The sequence below is a fragment of the Rhinopithecus roxellana genome, chromosome 17 (assembly GCF_007565055.1).
Source record: "Rhinopithecus roxellana isolate Shanxi Qingling chromosome 17, ASM756505v1, whole genome shotgun sequence".
In the NCBI taxonomy this organism is placed as follows: Eukaryota; Metazoa; Chordata; class Mammalia; order Primates; family Cercopithecidae; genus Rhinopithecus; species Rhinopithecus roxellana.
This window is the reverse complement of record NC_044565.1, coordinates 9,839,666-9,856,715: the sequence shown is the minus strand read 5'-3', so window position 1 is coordinate 9,856,715 and position 17,050 is coordinate 9,839,666. Positions and strand designations below refer to the sequence as shown.

Genomic DNA, 17,050 nt, shown 5'->3' with positions numbered 1-17,050 from the left:
CTTAAGGTAGAATAAAAATATCACAAGGCAGATTTATGAGGCAATAGATCTAGAAAAAACCTGAGACTCTAGGACTCTCTTATGTGTGGATGTCAAATTCTGGGGATTCTGATTCTCTGCTCTAAGTGGACTCCATGGTGTGCAGCCACTGGTGGAAGGCTTCTTTGATTTTGTGACCTCAAAAAAAACGAATCTCTGCTAAAGTCAAATCTAAGAAAGACTGGCAAAGATAAGTTAAATATGTCTTAATTTTTCTGAATTTCCTTATGCATTAATACATGAGAAGTGGCAATAATTTAAACCAAAGATATCCTCCAAGAATGAGGATATTTCCAGTCCCTTAGATTGGGTACCCCAAGTGAGAAGGATGACAAAGACTTCCATGCAGGCAGTATATTTACAAAGTGCAAGAAAGAAGTAAGTGAGCAAGGGAAGAGAGGAGGGACCATGAAAGCTGCCTCAGCAAGGAGCCATTTCTGAGGATGATGAGATCTCAAGCCCGTATAGAAACACACAAAAAAGTGCCTCTGTTATTCCACCTGAGAGATGAGGGAGCTGGGGTATGTATACACCTCCCATGTGATCACTGATTGATAGCCATCCCAGGGCGTTGCTATTTTCATGCAATGAAGTCATGCAGGCTTAGCTCCCTTCTCCAGGTTCAGAGAGAGCAGTGAGGAGCAGAAAGGGCCATAGAGAGTCAGCTAAGTATAATGAGTAGAATCACCAAGGTGTAGTAACAATGACTGCTAAAATTATGCAGAAAGACAAAAGTGCATTTGAATCCAGAGATGTATCTCTCTGAATCTGGATATCTGGATCCTGGCAGACTGTTCAGTCACCATTTCCCTGAAATCCAGTCCCCTGGAAAAGCAGCAGGAGGTTTGTGCACAGGCTGCACTACCTTGGTCTGGCCACTCCTAGTTGTGCATGAGAAATACTCCCTGGAGTTCCTGGGCTTCGGTCCACTGATACTGATGTAGTTTGCTCCACTTCCCCTGCTGCTGAACCAGGCTGACATGCCCTGGGCAAAGGCAGCTGTGTGAGGTATTGAGGTTCAAATCCGTGCTTAAGGTTTATCTGGACTCAAAATACTTTTTCATCTACATGGGCAGTGTCTTGGCAGTAGATGGAGACTCTCTCTAAATTGATGTGAGACAGGGAGGCTGGCATCTGGGGCAGGATGATGTCCTCACTCACTGCTAAAGAGTAAAAGAGGAAATGGTTACTGACGGTGCATGGCAAGAACATGCACTGGACAGCGTCCACCCTCACTAAGGAGAGAGGGTTCAGGAGGACCTGGACCTTCCCCAGGGCCTGCCCATCACCTGCTCTTCAGAAAGCCAGGCTCTAGGGCAAATGCACCTAAGACACCAGGAATAGGCTGGTGGGGAGAGCAGCTCGGAGCATTAGCCAGGGGATGTGGTCTTTCTCATCCTACTTAGAAGCAATGGATTATTTGTGCCTAGATTGATAGAGGGCTTCAAGTTGATCCTAATCCAGGCTCCTATAGTTAGTGAGTGAAACAGAATTTAGTTAAAATAATCAGAACTGGCATCACTAGTCGGCCCTCCATGCTGGTGAACCATAAGAAATCATACGAAAGGCAGGAATGGGTATAGAATACAGGGATTCTCACACCAAGAGTAAGGGGCAGACCCTTTAGCCCCTGGGCATGAAAGAGATCCATAGCTTGGGATAATGGAGATCTATGCATGGCAAAGGTATCATCTTTGGGCATGTTCAGTGAATTGCTTTTCCTTATTATGCTAAGTAACAGTGGCTTAAGTTTATTAGTAAATTCTATTGAATTTATTAAACACACTTCTGATAAAGTCTTTTTATTTTCATTTCAGAAAGCAAACATTTTCTCACTGAGAAAGACATTGTTAGTATCGCACTGAATACTTTTACACTCGTCACATTCCTTTGAGAGTAACTGAAAGTACTGACAGCCCCACGTTCTACAACTTTATTATGAATTTTCTCCCCAAAATGTGGCTTTCCTACACACTCCTAATACAAGTTTAAAATACATTATTTAATCCAGTCTTAGGTTCATTTAAAATTTTGAAAATTCAATCCAAAATTATGTTCTGTAACATATTTTTGTATTGAAAATGTTTGTATTTCGTATTGAAAAATATGTATGGCCGCCAAAGAGAAATGTATTCTGTGAAGGCAAATCTACGCTGCCCTGTCTGACTTGGTGAGCCTGGGGACACTGGCCCTGTGCTGAGTTACTGAGATGGGTCAGCCTTGCAGCTGTGCCCAGCCTGCCCCATCCCCTGCTGATTTGCATGTTCCCAGAGCACAGCCCCCTGCCCTGAAGACTTTTTCATAAGCTGGTCACACCCTGTACAGGAATCAGTCTCTGTCAAGACATGATGGACATGAGGGCCCCCGCTCAGCTCCTGGAGGTCCTGCTGCTCTGGCTCACAGGTAAGGAAGGGAACACTAAGAATATACTCAGTCAGGGTGCTCAGTAGTGTCTGCAACTTCAGGAAAGTCCTCTGATAACATTATTAATAGTATGAATGTTTGTTTTATGTTTTCAATCTCAGGTGCCAGATGTGCCATCCAGTCTCCATCCTCCCCGTCTGCCACTGTAGGAGACAGAGTCATCACCACTTGCTGTGTGAGTCAGAGCGTTAACAATAATTTAGCCTGGTATCAGCAGAAACCAGGGAAAACTCCTAAGCTTCTGCATCCAGTTTGCAAATTGGGATTCCCTCTCGGTTCAATGGCAGTGGATCTGGGACAGATTACACTCTCACCATCAGCAGCCTGCAGCCTGAAGATTCTGCAACTTATTTCTGTCAACATGGTTATAGTTACACTCCCACAGTGTCACAAGTCATAACATAAACCCCCAAGGAAGCAGATGTGTGAGGCTGAGCCACCCAGATGCTCCTCCTGGTGCCTCTATCTGCTGAGGGCATTTCTCAAACTCAGGCTTTGAAAGCCATTGGGAGATTTTTGTAGAGGGGACCAGGGAGGCTCCTCTGAACCCTAAGCCTCTTTCATCCTCATCCCCAGCAGAAAAGATGTGACAATGCCTGTCCTGAAAGAATAAAGAAGAGAGATAAGTCCACCTGAGGAGTGTGTGTTATGGAATAATTGGAATTTGTTCAGCAAAAGAGAAGCCATTCTCAGTATTTCAAGGAGAAATTGTTCAAGCTGAATAAATTAGAGTCTAAACCACAGTCTTTCCAAAGCCTATGGCATGTTATTCATGAAGCAGGTTCCAGAGACAGGGGATTCTCAGGTGCTCCTCCAGAAGCCAGAGTGCACCTGCCCCTGGTGGTATGTGCTGAGTACGGTGTGATGATCCTCGGATCCATCTGGGAAGCCCAGGGCTGGGCTGCTGATGCTCTCAGCTGACTGCAGCACCTCTCCAGGGGTGATTCTCCAATCCACAACTAACTACACACACACACACACACACACACACACACACACACACACACACACACACACACACACACATCTATACTTTAAGTTCTGGGTTACATGTGCAGAACGTGCAGTTTTGTTACCTAGATATACACACACCATGGTGGCTTGCTGCACACATCAACCTGTTACTTACATTAGGTATTTCTTCTAATGCTATACCTCCCCTAGCCCTCCTACCCCCAACAGGCCCTGGTGTGTGATGTTCCCCTCCCTGCGTCCACGTGTTCTCATTGTTCAACTCCCACCTGTGAGTGAGAACATGTGGTGTTTGGTTTTCTGATCTTGTGATAGTTTGCTGAGAATGATGGTTTCCAGCTTCATCCATGTCCCTGCAAAGGACATGAACTCATCCTTTTTTTTATGGCTACATAGTATTTCATGGTATATATGTGCCAAATTTTCTTAATCCAGTCTATCATTGATGGACCTTTCGGTTGGTTTCAAGTCTTTGCTATTGGGAATAGTGCCGCAGTAAACATACATGTGCATGTGTAGAAAGATTTATAATCCTTTGGGTATATGCCCAGTAATGGGATTGCTGGGTCAAATGGTATTTCTAGTTCTAGATCCTTGAGGAATAGCCACACTGTCTTCCACAATGGTTGAACTAATTTATACTCCTACCAACAGTGTAAAAGCGTTCCTATTTTTCCACAACCTCTCCAGCATCTGTTGGTTCCTGACTTTTTAATGATCACCATTCTAACTGGCGTGAGATGGTATCTCATTGTGGTTTTGATTTGCATTTCTCTAATGATCAGTGATGATAAGGATTTTTTTCGTATGTTTGTTGTCCGCATAAATGTCTTCTTTTAAAATGTGTCTGTTCATATCCTTTGCCCACTTTTTGATGGGGTTGTTTGCTTTTTTTGTAAATTTGTTTGAGTTCTTTGTAGGTTCTGGATATTAGTCCTTTGTTAGATGAGCAGATTGCAAAAATTTTCTCCCATTCTGTAGGTTGCCTGTTCACTCTGATGATAGTTTCTTTTGCTATGCAGAAGCTCTTTAGCTTAATTAGATCCCATTTGTCAATTTTGGCTTATGTTGCCATTGCTTTTGGTGTTTTAGACATGGTGTCTTTGACCATGCCTATGTCCTGAATGGTATTGCCTAGGTTTTCTTCTAGGGTTTTTATGATGCTAGGTCTTACTTTAAGACTTTGATCCATCTTGAGTTGATTTTTGTATAAGGTGTGAGGAAGGGGTCTAGTTTCAGTTTTCTGTATATGGCTAGCCAGTTTTCCTGACACCATTTATTAAATAGGGATTCTTTTCTCCATTGCTTGTGTGTGTCAGGTTTGTCAAAGATCAGATGGTGGTAGGTGTGTGGTGTTATTTCTGAGGCCTCCGTTCTGTTCCATTGGTCTACATATCTGTTTTGGTACCAGTACCATGCTGTTTTGCTTACTATAGCCTTGTAGTAAAGTTTGAAGTCAGGTAACATGATGCCTCCAGCTTTGTTCTTTTTGCTCAGGATTGTCTTGGCTATATGGGCTCTTTTTTGGTTCCATATGAAGTTTAAAGTATTTTTTTCCAATTCTCTGAAGAAAGTCAGTGGTTGCTTAATAGGGATAGCATTGAATCTGTAAATTACTTTGGGCAGTATGGCCATTTTCACGATATTGATTCTTCCTATTCATGAACATGGAATGTTTTTCCATTTGTTTGTGTCCTCTCATATTTCCTTGAGCAGTAGTTTGTAGTTCTCCTTGAAGAGGTTCTTCATATCCCTTTTAAGTTGTATTCTTAGGTATTTTATTCTCTTAGTAGCAATTGTGAAAGGGAGTTCACTCATGATTTGGCTCTCTGTTTGTCTGTTATTTGTGTATAGGAATGCTTGTGATTTTTGCATATTGGTTTTGTATCCTGAGACTTTGCTGAAGTGCTTAAGGAGATTTGGAGCTGAGATGATGAGGTTTTATAAATATACAATCATGTCATCTGCAAACAGAGACAATTTGACTCCCTCTTTTCCTATTTGAATTTGCTTTATTACTTTCTCTTGCCTGATTGCCCTGGCCAGAACTTCCAATACTATGTTGAATAAGAGTGGTGAGAGAGGACATCCTTGTATTGTGCTGGTTTTCAAAGGGAATGCTTCCAGTTTTTGCACATTCAGTATCATACTGGGTTTGTCATAAATAGCTCTTATCATGTTGAGATACGTTCTAATGATACCTAGTTTATTGAGAGTTTTAGCATGAAAGGCTGTTGAATTTTGTCGGAGGCCTTTTCTGCATATATTGAGATAATCATGTGGTTTTTGTCATTGGTTCTGTTTATGTGATTTATTACATTTATAGATTTGTGTATGTTGAACCAGCCTTGCATCCCAGGGATGAAGCCCACTTGATCATGGTGGATAAGCTTTTTGATGTGCTGCTGGATTTGATTTGTCAGTATTTTACTGAGGACTTTTTCATTGATGTTCATTAGGGATATTGGCCTAAAATTCTCTTTTTTATTATGTCTTTGCCAGGCTTTGGTTTCAGGATGATGCTGGCCTCATGAAGCGGGTTAGGGAGGATTCCTTCTTTTTCTGTTGACCGGAATAGTTTCAGAAGGAATGGTACAAGCTGCTCTTTGTACCTCTGGTAGAATTTGGCTGTGAATCCATCTGGTCCTGGACTTTTTTTTAGTCGGTATGTGATCAATAATTGCCTCAATTTCAGAACCAGTAATTGGTCTATTCAGAGATTCAACTTCTTTCTGGTTTAGTCTTGGGAGGGTGTATGTGTCCAGGAATGTATCAATTTCTTCTAGATTTTCCAATTTATTTGCGTAGAAGTGTTTATAGTATTTTCTGATGATAGTTTGCATTTCTGTGGGATCGGTAACTCCATGTGTTTTACTTCAGGTATCAGTGTACTCTGACTTTCCAGTCTCATGGGAGGGCCTCTTGTTGAACAACTCGAAAGAAACCATAGAGAGAAAATAGGTTTTGGAAAACGTGCTCCTAGAAGTGATAGTAATGATGAGGAATTGACAACTGACAGGCAAGTAAGGTGACTCTCCACAAGGCCTAAAATTTGCCAGTTATGATTTAACCCAGAATATGTTTGAATGTGCTTTCAACTATTACCAGCATGTTGGGGGTCATAACAAGAAAACTTTATATTAAGTCATAGATAAAATGGGAAAATCAGGAAATTGTATGAAATATACAATAAGGCTGTGTATGATGGCTCAGTCCTGTAATCCTGTGATAGTTGATACGGTGTCAACTTGATTAGATTGAAGGATTCAAGTATTGTTCCTTGCTGTGTCTGTCAAGGTGTTGCCAAAGGAGATTTTTATTTTAGTCAGTAGGCTGGGGAAGGCAGACCCCCCGATTAATCTGGTGGGCATCATCTAATCAGCTGCCAGTGAACATAAAGCAGGCAGAAAAAGGTGAAAAAGTGAGGCTGGCCCAGCCTTTCTACATCTTTCTCCTGTGCTGGATACTTCCTGCCCTCGAACATTGGACTACAAGTTCTTCAGTTTTGAGACTCAAATTGGCTCTCCTTGGTCCTCAAGCCTGCAGACAGCCTATTGTGGGGCCTTGTGATCCTGTAAGTTAATAAGTAATAAACTCATAAATATGAGTTATATATAAACTAATATATATGAATTATATATAAATCCATATATATTATGAATTATATGTAAACTCACATATATAATATGAATTTATGTATTGATTATATTATGTATTAACTTACATATATATGTCATATATATATCCTATCATTCTGTCCCTCTAAAGAATCCTCACTAATACAGATTTTGGTACCAGGAGTGGTTCTACACTAACAGAATATTAAGAATGCAGTTCTTTCATTAGTTTTGGGGTTTCTGGAGTTTCTTTGGTTGTGGGGTTTCTAGAGTTGGCTGCTTAATGTGATTAAATCCCAAAATGCTAAGGATTGTACTTTTAATAGTATGGAGAACAATGATAGTCCTTGACATGAACTGTTTAGAGAGTTCTAGAAAACAAATGCATTTGACACTCCTGAATCATCATTGATGAGAGGCAAGGAGTTTAGTGACTCTATACTTAGTACCCTTGACAAACGCTTTGCAAATCTATTTGATTTGCGAGGGAAGCACCTGCATCTTTGAAGAGCCCTGTAAAGGCTCTTCTCTGTATGTCAGATCTAACGGTGAGAATTGCAGTCACTCAATTACAAAATTTAAATACAATTGGGAATAATTGGACCCTGAAGTGGCAGGGGCCAAGTGGTGGTACCCAACCCTCAAAGGCACGGTGGGCATACCTACTGTAATGGACAGAAGAGAGAAAGCAGCAATCAGAATAGTCTGACTCCCGTAGAGCTCTGGCATTGGCTAATTAATCATAGTGTTCCTAGAAGTGAAATTGGTAGGAAATCTAATGCATTCCTACTTAATTTACATAAGGAGACAACTTCTAGGTCAAACAGACAAAAGACTAGTTGGAATTACAGAAACAGAGATTCATGGTCCATCCATCAATTTCCAGACTTGAGCCAGTTTACAGACCCAGAACACCTTGAATGAAGGGGAGGCCAGGTCCCCTTGAAGAAGGACCCCACTACATTACTGACCATTTATGAAGTTAATCTTTCTCCCGTCCTTCCCCCAAATAGACCTCTGGCCTTTTACCAGGGTAACTGTGCATTGGGGAAAGGGAAATGATAAGATATTTCAGGGACTACTGGTCACTGGCTCTGAGCTGAAGTTGATTCCACCCACAACGTCATTGCAGTCCTCCAGCTAAAGTAGAGGCTTATGGAAGTCGGGTAATTAATGGAGTTTTAGCTGAGGTTCAATATAGTGGATGCAGTGGGTCTCTGGACTTATCCTGTGGTCATTTCCCCAATGCCAGAATGCATAATTGATATAGACACACTTAGCAGCTGGCAGAACCCCCACATTGACTTCCTAACTGGTACAGCGAGTGCTATTACGGTGGGAAAGGCCAAATGGGAGCCATTAGAGCTGCCTCTACCCAGAAAGATAGTAATTCAAAAACAGTATTATATCCCTTGAGGGACTGCAGAGATTAGTGCCAACATCAAGGACTTGAAAGATTCAAGGGTGGGGATTCCTACCATATCCCCATTCACCTCTCCCATTTGGACTGTGTAGAAGACATAGGTATCATGGAGAATGACTGTGGATTATTGTAAGCTTAAATAAGTGGTAACTCCAATTGCATCTGCTGTACCAGATGTGGTTTCATTGCTTGAGCAAATTAACACATCTGTACCTGGTATGCAGCCACTGACTTGGCAAATAAGTTTTTTTCCATTCCTATCCATAAGGCCCACCAGAAGCAAGTTGCCTTCAGCAGGCAAGACCAGCAATATGCCTTTACTGACCTACCTCGGGGGCATATCAACTCTCCAGCTTTGTGTCATAATGTTATTTGAAGAGAACTTGATCGCTTATTGCTTCCGCAAGGTATCACACTGGTTCATTACATTAATGACATTAAGCTGGTTTGATCCACTGAGCAAGAAATAGCAAACACACTGGACTTACTGGTGAGACATTTGTGTGACAGGATGGGAAATAAATCCAACTAAAATTTAGGGATCTTCTACCTCAGTAAAATTTCTAGGAGTCCAGTGGTGTGGGGTCTGTCGAGATATTTCTTCAAAGGTGAAGAACAAGCTGCCACATTTGGCCCCTCCTACAATGAAGAAGGAGGCTCAACACCTAGTGGGCCTATTTAGATTTTGGAGGCAACACATTCCTCATTTGAGTGTTACTCCTGCCCATTTATCAAGTGATGCAAAAGGTTGCCCATAATCATTGGGGTTCAGAAAAAGAGAAGGCTCTGTATCAGGTCCAGGCTGCTGTGCAAGCCACTTTTGCACTTGGGACATATCACCCACCAGATCCAGTTGTGCTTCAGGTGTCTGTGGCAGATAGGGAGGCTATTTTGAGCCTTTGGCAGACCCCCATGTGTGAATCACAGTGCGGGCCTCTAGGATTTTGGCACAAGGCTCTGTCATCTTCTGCAGATAACTACTCTCCTTTTGAGAGAGCTCTTGGTCTGTTACTGGGCTTTGATGGAAACTGATCATTTGACTATGGGTCAACAAGTCACCATGCGACCTGAACTGCCCATCATGAAGTGGGTGCTTTCTGACCCATTTAGCCATAAAATGGGCCATGCACAGCAGTATTCCATCATCAAATGGAAGTGGTATATATGTGACTGGGCTTGAGTAAGTCCTGAGGGCACAAGTAAGTTACATGAGGAAGTGGCTCAAATGCTCATGGTCTCTACTCCTGCCACCCTGCCTTCCCTCCCACAGCCTGCACCAATGGCCTCATGGGGAGCTCCCTACGATCAGTTGAGGGAGGACGAGAAGACTAGGGCCTGGTTCATAGATGGTTCTGCACCATATTCAGGCACCACCAAAAGTGGACAGCTGCAGCACTACAGCCCTTTTCCAGGGACATCCCTGAAGGACAGCAGTGAAGGGAAATTTTCCCAGTGGGCAGAACACTGAGCAGTGCACCTGGATGTGCACTTTGCATGGAAGGAGAGATGACCAGATGTGTTTTTATATAGTGATTCACTGGCTGTAGACAATGGTTTGGCTGGATGGTGAGGGACTTGGAAGAATCATGACTGGAGGATTGGTGACAAAGATATTTGGGGAAGAGGTATGTAGATAGACTTCTCTGAGTAGTCAAAAACTGTGAAGATATTTGTATCCCGTGTGAGTGTTCACTAACGGGTGACCTCAGCAGAGGAGGATTTTGATAATCAAGTGGATAAGATGACCCGTTCTGTGGATACCACTCAGCCTCTTTCCCCAGACACCCCTGTTATAGCCCAATGAGCCCATGAACATAGTGGCCATGGTGGCAGGATGGAGGCTATGCATGGATTCAGCAATGTGGATTTCTACTCACCAAGGCTAGCCTGTCTATGGACACTGCTGAGTGCCCAATTTGCCAGCAGCAGCAGAGACAAACACTGAGCCTTTTGTATAGCACCATGCCCCCGGGTGAGCGGCCAGCAACCTGGTGGCAGGTTGATCATATTGGACCTCTTCCATCATGGAAAGGGCAGAGGTTTGTCCTCACTGGAATAGGCACTTACTCTGGATATGGATTTACCTAACTGTACGCAATGCTTCTGCCAAGACTACCATTCATAGACTCATGGAATGCCTTATCCACCATCACATTATTCCAAATAGTATTGCCTCTGACCAAGCACTCACTTTACAGGGAAAGAAGTGCAGCAGTGGGCTCATGCTCACGGAATTCACTGCTCTTACCATGTTCCCCATCATCCTGAAGCAGCTGGATTGATAGAATGGTGGAATTGCCTTTTGAAGTCACAGTTACAAGACCAACTAAGTTACAATACTGTGCAGAGCTGGGGCAAAGTACTCCAGAAGGCCTTGTAGGCTCTGAATCAGCCCCCAATGTACGGTGCTATTTCTCCCATAGTCAGGATTTACAGGTCCCGGAATCAAGGGGTAGAAGTGAAAGTGGAACCACTCCCTATCACCCCAGTGATCCACTAGCAAAATTTTTGCTTTCTGTTCCCACGACATTACGTCCTGCTTTACTAGATGTCTTAGTTCCAGAGGGAGGAATGCTGCCACCAGGAGACACAATAGCAATTCCATTAAACGGGAAGTTAAGATGGCCAGCTGGACACTTTGGGCTCCTCCTACCTTTAAGTCAACAGGCTAAGAATGGAGTTACAGTGTTGGCTGCAGTGATTGACCCAGACTATCAAGATGAAATCAGTCCACTACTCCACAATGGAAGTGAGAAAGAGTATGTATGGAATATAGGAGATCCATTAGGGCATCTCTTGGGATTATCATGCATTCTGATTAAGGTCAATAGGAAACTATTACACCCCAAACCAGGTAAGATGATAAATGGTCCAGATCCCTCCGGGGTTACAACCTGCTGAGGTGCTTGCTGAAGGCAAAGGAAATATAGAATGAATAGTGGAAGAAGGTAGTCATCAATACCAGGTATGACCATGTGACCAGCTGCAGAAATGAGGACTGAAACTGTCATGAGTATTTCCTTCCTCTTTTGTTAAAAACATGTTTGTGCATGTATACACTTGTACTAAGAAAATATCTTCATTTAATTTCATTATTCTTTATCAGGTGACATAAGAGTTATTGACTTCATATCAGCATTTAAGTACTATTCACTTTATGTAATAGTATTTGGGTTGGGGATTGGTGCATTTCTGGTTGTAGGAAGGATAGTTGTATTATGTTAGGGGTAATTATGTCCCTATTATTGTCCTTATTTTAAGATTATGTATGATCTCAGGAGATGTGTATGGGTTCAAGTTGACAAGGGGTGGACTTGTGATGGTTGATACTGAGTGTCTACTTGACTGGACTGAAGGATGTAAAGTATTCATCCTGGGTGTGTCTGTGAGAGTGTTGCCAAAGGAGATTAACATTTGAGCCAGTGGGCTGGGAAAGGCAGACCCATCCTTAATCTGTGTGGGCACAATCCAATCAGCTGGCAACATGGTAGACTATAAGCAGGCAGAAAAATGTGAGAAGAGAGATGGACCTAGATTCCCAACATACATCTATCTCCCATGCTGGATGCTTCCTGCCCTCGAACATGGACTCCAAGTTCTCCAGTTTTGGAACTCTGGCTGGCTCTCCATGCTCCTCAGTCTGCGGATGGCCTATTGTGAGACCTTGTGATTGTATGAGTTAATACTTAATAATCTTCCTGTATTAGCCAGGGATCTCTAGAGGGACAGAACTAACAGGAGATTTATATGTATACACACACACACACATACATACATACATACACATATATATGTATATACACACATATATACATGTATATATACACACACACACATACACACACCCATATATATGTATATACATACACACACATATATACACACACACACACACACACACACACATAAATGTAGGAAATTTCCCCCTTTTCCCTCAAAACAAGTACATCCCGCCAAATTCAGACCCCTGAATCAGCAGCATGAGGGTGTGTGCAGGGGCTCTGCCACAGTGATTTGACCACTGCTAGTCAGGCATCAGTAATACTCCCCAGAACCCCAGGCTGAAGCCCACTGATGCTGATGCAGTTCAATCCTCTTCCTCTGCAACTGCACCAGGCTGAGATGCCTTGGCCCCTGTTAAAGATGTGAGATATAATGGGTGCAAGTCTGTGTTCAGTTTTATCTAAATCCAAGTGATTTCTCCATATACATGGGTATTTGCTGGAAAGGAGATGTAGACTCTGTCCTAGATGTGAGACAGGAGGCAGGCACCTGGGTTAGGATGACGTTCCCTCACTGCTGAAGAGTAACAGGAAGGTGGCATTGATAGTGCAAGGCAGGGACACGCCCTGAGCAGCAGCTGCCCTCACTAGGAAGGAGGACTCACTGTCCTGGTGTTTCCCAAGGTCTCCCCTTCACCTGATCCCCAGGAATCCAGGCTCCTGAGGAGCTCCTTCTGAGTCCCCAGGAACACGCTGGTGGGCAGTGCAGCTCAGAACATTACTCAGGGAATATGGTATTAGTCTTTTTTTTTTTTTTTTGGAGACAATGATCCCTGGATAATTTCAAGTGTATCCTAATCCATGCTTCTGTAATTGGAGGAAGATACAAGTGACTTTTTTATTTTTAAAGTAATCAGATCTAGCATCACTAGTCAGCCTTTCATGCTGATGAATCCTGGGAAGAAATAACCAATGACAGAAAAGGGAATAGGAAACGGAGGTCCTGAAACCAAAACTAAGATGCATTCCATAAAATCCCTGGCATTAAAGAGGTCCATAGGTTTGGATAATGGTAGGTCTGTGAGCAATACACACTTTGAGGACTTAGGGTATCAACTTTGTGCATCTGCAGGGAATTGCTTGAACAGATAGTGATAATAATAATAATGAATTAAAGTCATTCCAAAATACTGAAAGTATTTGAAAACGGAAATATATTTAGCATTATCTTGATATATTTTCTTTTTTTTTAAAGGGACGAAACAATTTCACACTCACAGAAATGTTGTAAGTATACCACAATGTATCCCCTTCCCTTTCAGAGCATATCAGATACAAGATGATCACACCCTCTAAAACTTTACTATCAGTTTCCTACAAAGAAGAATATTTTCCTAAATAATCCCAATACACCAATGGAATATATTATTTCATCAGGTACTCAGCAGTATTTCAAATTTTGAGAAGTATCAAAAAATGTGCTCTGTTACCAAGTGGTCCCCAGGAAGAAACACGTTATTTACAGACATATCTGTGCTGCCCTGGTTTGACCTGGGACCCTAAAGACATTGTTGCCTTGCTGAGTTACTGAGATGAGCCAGTTGGGCAGCTGTGCCCAGCCTGCCCCTTCCCCTGCTGATTTGCATGTTCCCAGAGCACAGTCCCCTGTTTTGAAGACTTCTTAATAGGCTGGTCACACCCTGTGCAGGAATCAGTCTCAGTCAGGACACAGCATGGACATGAGGGTCCCCACTCAGCTCCTGGTGCCCCTGCTGCTCTGGCTCCCAGGTAAGGAAGGAGAACACCAGGAATTTGTTCCTAGTGTTTAGGAACTCAACCAGTGTGCTCAGTAGTGTCTGGAACTTCAGGGAAGTCCTCTGATAACATGATTAATAGTAAGAATATTTGTTTTTATGTTTCCAACCTCAGGTGCCAGATGTGATATCCAGATGACCCAGTCTCCATCCTCCCTGGCTGCATCTGTAGGAGACAGTCACTATCACTTGCCAGGCGAGTCACAGCATTGGTAAAAAATTATTCTGGTATCAGCAGAAACCAGGGAAAGCCCCTGTGCTCCTAACTCATGCTGCGACCAAATTGCAGACGGGGTCCCATCTCGGTTCAGTGGCAGTGGATCTGGGACAGAGTTCACTCTCACCATCAGCAGCCTGCAGCCTGATGATTTTGCCGCTTATTACTGTCAACAGCATTACAGTGACCCTCCCACTGTGTTGCAAGTCATAACATAAACTACACAGGGAAGCAGATGTATGAGGCTGGGCTGCCCCTGCTGTTCCTCCTGGTGCTCTCATCTGCTGAAAGCAATTCTCAAATTGCAGTCAAACTTTGAAGGTCATTGGAAAATTTTGGTAGAAGGGTCTATGAAGCCTCCTGTATATCTTAACTGTCTTTCCTTCTCCTCATCCCCAGTAGCACAGACATGGCAAAGTCTCTCCTGATTTCATCAAGAAGAGATTATTACACCTGAGGAGTCTGAGTTATGGTGTCAGTTGGAAATAATATCTCAAAGAATAAGCCACTCTTGAAATTCCAAGTAGGATTATTTTTCTAAATATAGGGAATGAGAGTGTAAATGACAGCTTTTAAAAGGCCTGGGAGTATGGTAGTCAAAGATGCAAATACAAGAAGAGAAAGATCCTTTGGATCTCCTCGAGAATCCACAGTGCATCTTCCATAGAAGGTGTAATTGCCAATCATGTGATCTTCAGACATGTCTGGGAAGTCCAGGTTCGGGGCTGCTGATGCTCTGCTTGGAGGGCCTGCCTGAATTTTCCAGCATTTGCTTACAATTGAAAAGCAAGCATCTTATTCCAGAGGGAACTAGCACATGCAGAGATCCAGATTTAACAACCACACCTTTGCTTCATGGACATTGCCCTCTTTGACTTTTCCCACAGCCTTTTTCATTCACTGTGCTTCTGCTGACCCCTCATGGCCATTTCTGTGCCTCACTGCTCTCTCTGAAGCTGGGAAGCCGCTCTGCCTGCACATGAGAAATGAGCATCACCTAGAACAGCCCTCAATCAGGGGGAACAGGTGAGGTGTATAAACACCCCAACTCCCTCACCTCTCAGGTGGAATAGCCCAGAGGCATTCTCTTATGTTTCCATGTGGGCTGCAGCTCTTGTGGTCCTCATGAGTAGCTGCTGGCAGACGGGCCTTTCACCATCCAGCATCTCTTCCCTGCCTCACTTTCTGCCTTCAGTCTCAGGGTTTCCTGCAGCTTGTAATTATGGTGCTCACATGGGAATCTTGTCATTAGAAACCCAATCTAAGACTATAGGCAAATCCTCGTTAGAGGAGGTGTCTGTTGTCAAATTGTTGGTACTTCTCTTCTTATAATGGGTAGAGAAATTTAGAACATGTCAACAACATTTTTTTTTTAAACCAGTGTCTCATAGATTCTGATTAAGTACCAATTCCTTTCTTCTGGGTCACAAAATCACAGGAGCCCCTAATAAATAGCCCCACACTGTGAGGTCCATATTAGAGCAGCAGCAGGAGAAGAATCCTCCAGCCCAGGAAACCCCCAGACCAGAGGGCCCTGACTCGTTCCCTCCAGCTCTCTCACTTTATAAAGCTGTTGGCTGCTCCCTGTTCTTCCTTCTCCCAGCTGTGTGACTTTGGATTCTTCTTTAGGGAAGGACAGTTGGCAGACAATTAGGGGGTTTGGTAGTCTGAGTAAAGTACTTTCCCCCCATGAAAAGATGTTCACCTTCTACCCTCTGGAAACATAAAATTAGCTTTATAGGGCAAAAGGAACTTAAAATGAGCCCCTTGTGCAGTTTCTTCTACACAATGCAACTTTCTCCAAGATTTCTCTGAGCAGCTTTATTTCAGACTTGAGGACAGGGTCACATCATTCCTTGCCCTGACCTCTTCCTCCTCTCTTCTATTAGTTTCCATGTCTGATTCCAACCTTCCCTCTTTCTTCCTAGTTAGATTGTGCCCTGCAAATGTAATTTGTCCTCCTACTATGGAAACCCCACCCTCCTCAGGAGTAATGAGATCTGACTCCTAGGCTCTCAGACGCCTGCAACGTACAAACTCAGTCGAGGGGTTTACCCAGGAGATTTTCTCCCTAAATGGAGTTCTGGTGCTAGCTCTCTTTACAGTAAACTGAGCTCTGCCTTTTGTCCAAATTGAAACCAAAGGCTAACAAGTTGGAAAAGGCTGAGAGATCAGAGAGAAACATCTTCTCAGAGAGGCAAATGCCATTCTTTCACCTTTTGTGAGTTTCCTACAACAGCTGTAACAAATCACTACGTCATTACTGGCTTCAAACAACATAGGATTATTCTTCTACAATTCTGAAAGAGAGAAATCTCACACAGGTCTCTTTGGGCTAAAATCAAGCTTTCCTGTGGACACCATGGGGAAGAGCTTGTTTTCTTGCCTTTTCCATCTTTTAGAAGCTGCTGTCTTTCGTTGGCCAGGGCCTTCCCTCACATCACTCATCTTCTTCATAGTCACATCTCCTCTGCAAATCTGACCCTCCTTCCTTCCTCTTATGAGGACAATTATGATTATGCGGGATCCAAAATATACTCTAAGATATTATTCACATCTCGAGATCCTTCATCACATTTGCCAAGTTTTTCTACCATAAAATTCCCCACCAATCTTTTTATGTATAGCTTTGAAAGTTAATCAAGAAGATTGGAAATGGCCATTGCACCTTTAGTCTGGATTTTCCATGAGCACTTTTTGTTATTTTTCTAGGGCTGCTGTAACAAATTGCCAACCACTTAGTGGCATAAAAATAGAGTGTCCAGAGGCCTTTCTGCAGACATCTGGCTGGCTCTGGGGTGACCTCTGTTCCAGCCTCTGGA

General features: G+C 43.1%; 2 pseudogenes; both read left to right on the top strand.

Annotated features, from left to right (window-relative positions):
* The first annotated feature begins 2,359 nt into the window (after positions 1–2,359).
* Positions 2,360–2,868, top strand: LOC104681464 (annotated as a pseudogene).
* An 11,062-nt stretch (positions 2,869–13,930) lies between these two features.
* On the top strand, positions 13,931–14,446 carry LOC104681465 (annotated as a pseudogene).
* Positions 14,447–17,050: the final 2,604 nt, after the last annotated feature.